This window comes from Megachile rotundata, chromosome 9, assembly GCF_050947335.1.
Source record: "Megachile rotundata isolate GNS110a chromosome 9, iyMegRotu1, whole genome shotgun sequence".
In the NCBI taxonomy this organism is placed as follows: domain Eukaryota; kingdom Metazoa; phylum Arthropoda; class Insecta; order Hymenoptera; family Megachilidae; genus Megachile; species Megachile rotundata.
The window spans coordinates 7,793,727-7,800,960 of record NC_134991.1 but is presented as its reverse complement, the minus strand read 5'-3'; the positions used below and the strand labels follow the sequence as shown (position 1 = coordinate 7,800,960).

The 7,234-nt window shown below is 37.3% G+C and overlaps 1 long non-coding RNA gene across 1 annotated transcript; it reads right to left on the bottom strand.

Moving 5' to 3' along the window:
• Window positions 1-1,447: 1,447 nt before the first annotated feature.
• LOC143265154 (uncharacterized) lies at window positions 1,448-6,338 on the bottom strand. Its single transcript, XR_013039348.1, has 3 exons — window positions 5,333-6,338; window positions 5,013-5,254; window positions 1,448-1,801 (listed from the first exon to the last, which is right to left on the bottom strand). It is a non-coding gene; the product is annotated as an uncharacterized LOC143265154 (long non-coding RNA).
• Between the last annotated feature and the right edge of the window lie 896 nt (window positions 6,339-7,234).

Sequence of the window (7,234 nt, the reverse complement as noted above, 5' to 3'; positions counted from 1 at the left end):
ATTCGCTATTAAAATTTGCCATTTAAAAAATTCCAAAACTTAAACCTTATAAATTTAACAATTTACTCAAATATACTAAATTAAAAGTACCATCCTCATCTATCTACTCTTATCTACAACTATCACCTAATTCTCCATTTTCAACTACCCAATAATTCTCTTTCATTTAGTATTCGTTAGATAATATGTATAACAGATACTCATTGTTCTCGTTCACCCACGAACCAGTAATTAAAAGTTGTGAAGGAAGTGCTTCGAAGCACGCTTAAGAAGCGAAGCGTTTAAGAGTCGACGATTCCGTTCACACGTGCGTAACGAAAGCTTGCGGGTTGCGGAACGACGCCTTCACGCAGCAAAATAAAGAGAAGAACGGTTCGGTTCGCGAGACAAGATTTAGGGCCGTCTGAGCATTCGTGTCTGAATCTCCTTGCGCGTCTTCCACTATCTCTGTACAGAGCAGCGATATTCTGCTCGAGAAAATCCGCACCTTGTAAAGTCGACGCGCGAAATGGGGGGAAAACGAGAACGAACGTTCCGTGAATTTCGGTCGAAGAAACTCTCTTGACAAGAACAATCGTTGCTTTCGCGATTTGTTCTTACACAAGAATCGTTCTCGTTCCTTCACAATCGACTTATTCTTTGTATGCTAAGGGTGGTCTGCAAGGTTGACTCAATTTGTCTTGTGGAAGAATATTGATGTGATGGATTATTAAGGGATTATTAATACGGATTATTAAGACTTGCACTATAATTTATTTGTCAGGTTCTGTCAAAATTAACTCACAGCTATAATATTAAACTCTTGCAGTATTTTAACGAGGTAGACCCATGACGCACTTGTTGTTTAAATGGCACATATCTTGCTTGGATATTTAATACATTTCAATTTGAAGTTCAAGTCTAATTAAAATTTGTTTAGTCAAAGACTGATGGATACAAAATAGTCACATTTTGACTTTCTTTAAAGATTTTAATACTATTGTAATAGTTACTTCATACTGAGGCACCTGACAAATTAATCATACTGTAAGGGGTCGAAAGAAATAAAGAAAGTTTGACAATGCTAATAATTGGGCTTGAACTCCAAATTGAAGATTATTAAAAATTCGAGTAAAATTGATCACAGTTGTGGGTCACGAGTACATCATGAAACTTATAAAAATATTGCAAGCTGTTGAGAGTATTGATATGATATATTTTAATAAAAATTATTAAGAATGCTAATATGATTTAAATTAATCAGAATTATTAAGATAACTAGTGTAGTATATTTTAATCAATGTCAATAAGGATATTAATACGAAATTATTTAATAAATTAAATAAATTATGAGAGACATTTATTTGACATATTTTTATGAGAATTATTTAAGAGATTATTATGATATAATTCCAAAAAAGGAATCATTGAAAACATCGATTATTGAAAAATTTAATGTGACGTTTTCTAACATATATATGATAACAATTATTAAGGTAATCAATGAGAATTGTTAATATTAAATATTTATATAATTGTACATGTTTTCATGTATTTTTAGGTTAAAGATCAGATGTAATAATTATGAATGAAACTGTGTGTGTTCGACGATTTATTTTCTCCACGACTTCTTCTTTTTACTTTCTCCGGACAATTTGTCCTTCCTTGCGTTCCTCTTCCGCCTCCCTGTTTTCTTGCACTTCTTTCCCTTCTTGCGTTTGTAGGTCTCCATTATAGGGCTCGTTCTTTTGATTTACGATCGAACTGGGTGATTGCTGTTTGCGATGATTTACAAGGGAAGCGTTGTATCAGGTCTAAAAGACTTAGGAAAAAAATATGGTGATTCGAGAGTTTGGGAAATTGTGGATTTAAGGGTTTGGAGATTTAGGAAATTATGGATTTGGAGATTTAGGAATTTAGCGATTTAGTGATTTGGTAGTTTAGGAATTTAGGAATTTTCAGGTTTGAAGATTTGAGAATTTGGAGATTTGGAAGTTTAAAGGTTTGGAGATATGGAGATTTGGAGATATGGAGATATGGAGATTTGGAGATTTGGAGATTTGGAGATATGGAGATATGGAGATATGAAGATTTGAAGATTTGGAGATTTGGAGATTTGGAGATTTGAAGATTTGAAGATTTGAAGATTTGAAGATTTGAAGATTTGAAGATTTGAAGATTTGAAGATTTGAAGATTTGAAGATTTGAAGATTTGAAGATTTGAAGATTTGAAGATTTGAAGATTTGAAGATTTGGAGATTTGGGGATTTGTAGATTTGGTAATTTGGAGATTTCGGGACTTGAAAATTTAGTGAATTAGAGGTTTGAAGACGTGGAAATATGGAGATGTGGTGATGTCAAAGTTTGAAGATTTGAAGATTTGAAAATTTTTGAAGTTAGAAATTAAGAACTTCAAAAGATTCGATTTGATTTTCTACACTTTTGCCTACAAAACTTCAAAACGTGCAAAAAGGAATACCCACATGAAATATCTAAAAGAAACCAAAATTAACATCCGACCCGCTCCGTCATACACAATTTCATCCCATTCATATTCCCATCTCAGCTTGCGGCGTCCTCGGATCCATAATCCCTTCAAACCCAGTTCCACGAAGAGGAGCTTTTTTCATCGCGGGCAAGCACGAGACACTCGAATCCATCAAAGGTAGAAGCGAAACGCTAGCGGACGAGTTTGTGCTCCCGTCAAAAGGGACACGGTGGTGCGCGTGCGTTTCTAAAGATAGCGGTAGCTCGTAAATGGGGGAAAAACGCGGATGGAAAGGGTCTAGAATTCGCGATTGGCGGTATAGTATTATTTGCGTCCGCCACGGAAGCGAGTAGGGTTGCGTGCGAAAGGGTGTACAGGAAGAAATCGATGGTTAGCAAATTGGTGGGCGTCGTGAAACCCGTAGACGGCGGCGCACATCCGTGCCCTCTGTAATGGATTAACCACGGGGCTGTGCGCGTTGCCCTCCGGGAGGACAAATTGTTCATGGTGAATATAGGGAGACGTTACCTGTCGCCAAACTTAATCCCACCTTCGTGTGCCTACCAGAGACGGACATTAGGAATTATGTACACGCCGAACTGGTAGTCTCGTAATCGTTGGGGTTTTCGTGGCGTGCATCACGACACGGTACATTAGCAGGCTACTGCCACGTATGACACATTTTAGGACAGAGGTGCGCAGTTCGAGAGTTAGATTTTTATAAACTTGACATTAGGCATTTGATTTTTAGGACTCAAGATATGATAGTCAATTCGTAGTAATTCATATATCCTCTCAATATCTGATGTTCAACATCTGATGTTGAATATTTGATGTTCAGTATCTCATATTTTGATATATCTGGTATTTGATGTTCAACATCTGATATGGAAAGTCTAATGTTCAATGTTTGCTACTCAGTGTTTGTTGTTTCCTGTCTTATGTTCAATGTCTGCGGTTCACTGTCTGATGTTCAATGTCTGACGTTCATTGTCTGATGTTCAATGTTTGATGTTCAACGTCTGCTATTCAATATCTGATGTTCAACGTCTGCTATTCAATATCTGATGTTCAATGTCTAATATTTAATGTTTGATATTCAACGTCTGATATTCAATGTCTGACGTTCAATGTCTGACGTTCATTGTCTGATGTTCAGTCTTTGATGTTCAACGTCTGCTATTCAGTGTCTGATGTTCAGTGTCTAATATTTAATGTTTGATATTCAACGTCTGATGTTCAATGTTTGATGTTCAACGTCTGATGTTCAATGTTTGATGTTCAATGTTTGATGTTCAATGTCTGATGTTCAATGTCTAATATTTAATGTTTGATATTCAACGTCTGATATTCAATGTCTGATGTTCATTGTCTGATGTTCAATGTCTAATATTTAATGTTTGATATTCAACGTCTGATATTCAATGTCTGACGTTCAATGTCTGATGTTCAATGTTTGATGTTCAACGTTTGCTATTCAGTGTCTGATGTTCAATGTCTAATATTTAATGTTTGATATTCAACGTCTGATGTTCAATGTTTGATGTTGAATGTTTGATGTTCAATGTTTGATGCGCAATGTTTGATGTTCAATGTTTGATGCGCAATGTTTGATGTGCAATGTTTGATGTGCAATGTTTGATGTGCAATGTTTGATGTGCAATGTTTGATGTGCAATGTTTGATGCTCAATGTTTGATGTTCAATGTTTGATGTTCAATGTATGATATTCATTACATGACATTGAACACCCGCCTGTCCACATTCGAAAATCAACATTGGTCGAATAGCGCTTTGCACAAATATGACTGAAGATCGTAAGCATACCAGTAAAGCAAGCTGCAGAATGCGCGAAAATATGTCGCTTAAATTATTGTAGGCAGTGTCGTCGTCGTTGAGACGTTAAACGGGCGGCCAACTTCTAAATCACGTTAATCGTACGGGACACGACTTAAACGGGTGCTATCTTGGGAGGAAGCCCGCGATGGTGAAGTGGCGAACGTCCTCGGCGCTAAATGGGACGTGTTTTCAATTATGCGTGAAATGAAGGCGGCGATGCGTGCATCTGCTTGCCGACAGACCGCGTGAATGCACGTACAACACATCGTTTGTACGTGTGCTACAACACTTAAAACGCTTCGCTCCGAATAGCCGTCAAAATGAATTTAATCTATCCTTAATTGTCGCGGTACTTTGTAGCCGGCCAATTTATTCTCTGCGATTTCGCAATTGCGATTATTCCCACCCGGTGATTAATCTTTAAAAATGAAGGTTCGCTGCTCGATAAATGTCCACGGAATGAAATTAGCCACAAACCGATTGATGGTGCCGCTCTAACGAGCACACGTGTGTGGACGACACACATACACCTCCCCGCAAGAAATGATAGACGGCATGAAAATCATGGAACCTCGTGATGGTTAACGCTCACGACGCATGGTAATCACGAAACCGATTGATTAGCCGACAAAGTCGAGCCGACAAATTAGAGGAATGCCATATACGTTCCTACTTGGCTCCCCCATCGTCAAACCACATATGCATACCCGCTTCTGTTCATCGACCAAGTGGCAAGATTATCTGATTCCACGTGTGTATGTACGGTGACGTCTTCTTCGTCCACGTAGGCGTTCCTCTGTCTGCCGTGATGCGTGACAACGTTTTGCAGGAAAGAACATTTGTGAAAGTTCTATTTCTTCTCGTTTCTCTTTTTTTGCTTTATGTAACTGTCCGGCGAAATTAACGTGCTTGACGCGTCGACAGAGAAGAAACTGGGCTTTAATGTTCGCTTTAACGAATAGACGTGGACAGATAATGAATTGTTACTGCTATTGTTCCATTCGCAAATATGATAATTGTATAATACCTTGAGGAATAACTTCATCAAGAATGTCCTTTCTAATTTCATGCTTTATTGCAATTTTATTTTAAATTTGCATCGGTGATATAAATAAATCCTGAATATAAAATGTACGGAAACAGTGATAACATCCATACATGATCTCTGGTTATAAAAATCTGAAAGGGATTTAGAAGTGTCTGGCAATATAAGGAGAGGACGTTGGTACCTTTAAACCAACGACTCTCTACATGTTAATAAATCGAGAAACGGAAATTACAGAGGCATTGTTGATAACAGTGTTTACATCCACAGCTGTTCTAGTCGGCTAATTAACTTTTCACCCATCAAAGGTTATCACATTAACAAGAAACTACGTGAACACTGTCGTCGGCGTACTTCAAAGCGATCAGTAGCCACATTCGGATGCAGAAGACAACTCGAGGAGCTAAACGTCAAGATTGATGAGGAGACAAACTCTGTAGCTACCAGATAACATCTTCGGAGGTAGCTCCAAGTGACATTCAGTGTGAACAGATGATTGCATAAAATTGTTCACGTATATACTCGATTATAATAGTCCAAATCCTTTGTCTTGTTATAACATTATCTTGTTTTATTATATATAATACAGTGCTGCTTTATAATTTCAGTGTTGTAATAGTTTTATTTGCCCACTAAATTTTTGTCTACTTTCCTTCGAGAAGCAAAGAGTGAAAATATTACGACGAATATCCGGCTGTCCAAAACGAGCCTAAATACGTCTCGAAAATATTCGATGTGGTAACGGGCGAATGGTACAAAGGATTCGGCGGAAATGTCGAGTATACGACTGAATCCTACAAATAATCCCGTCGAAGCGCTGCCACGCTTCGATGAACACGTAAAATGCTGCGATCGTTCGAGCATGAGTTTCTTGTGTCTCGAATCGCCCACGTTGATCTCGTTGTTATCAGAAAGAAATCGAATTTTGACGAAATTTGACAGAAGGATGTCGTCGAGGAACTACGAGTCGTTACATCTTACGAAGAAAATTGATAAACGAAAAAGTGTAACCGACTGAAACATTGCTTCGAAGAAAATTTGCATTTGATTACTCTAAATATTCATTAATACTAAATATTATCTGTTAATACTAAATATTAGAAAATTATTAAGAGTTCAAATAACAATAGTTAAAGTTGAAGGCTCTTCGAAATTTGTTAATATTCGAAATAAATATAGAGATTATTAAATACATTTGTTCTGCGATAAAGTTAAACGCGAAGTAAGGTTGCGATACTGTTACTGGTGTTTTATAGAAATGGTTCGCAAGGGTGGCAGAGTAATATAAAATCATGCACGTTTCAGTGGAACGAAAATACACGCGCGTCAGGCGAATCCAAAGAAGGGAGTAGAAATCGCGAATCCATGAAAGTATTAAGATGCGAAGGGCATAAAATATATTTGAAAGTTAAATACGAGTCAAGTGGCGCCCCGGTGGGGTGTAACCAGACGCGAAGTAGTCGGGGCTCCTTCCACCCTTCTTGTATTCGTTGTGTTTAGATGGTTTTGGTGACAGAAACGCCTTATTGATATTTAGGGTAATAAATTTATCATGAACAATTGGATAAATGATCTCTGGTAACATTAAAATTGATTTAACAACTATATTAATTTAACTTTTCTGTAAAATTGTGTTGAGGTATATTGATTTGAGAATTTGGGAATTTGAGGAATTTAAGAATGTGGGAAATTTGGGGAATTTGGGAAATTAGGGGAATTTGGAGAATTTGCGGTATTTAGGGAATTTGGGAATTTAAGGATTTGGGAACTTAGGGACTTGGGAATATAGGGGTTTGAGAATTTAGGGATTTGGCGTTTAGGGATTTTGCACTTTAGGAATTTGGCAATTTAGAGATTTTGCACTTTAGGGATTTCAGAATTTAC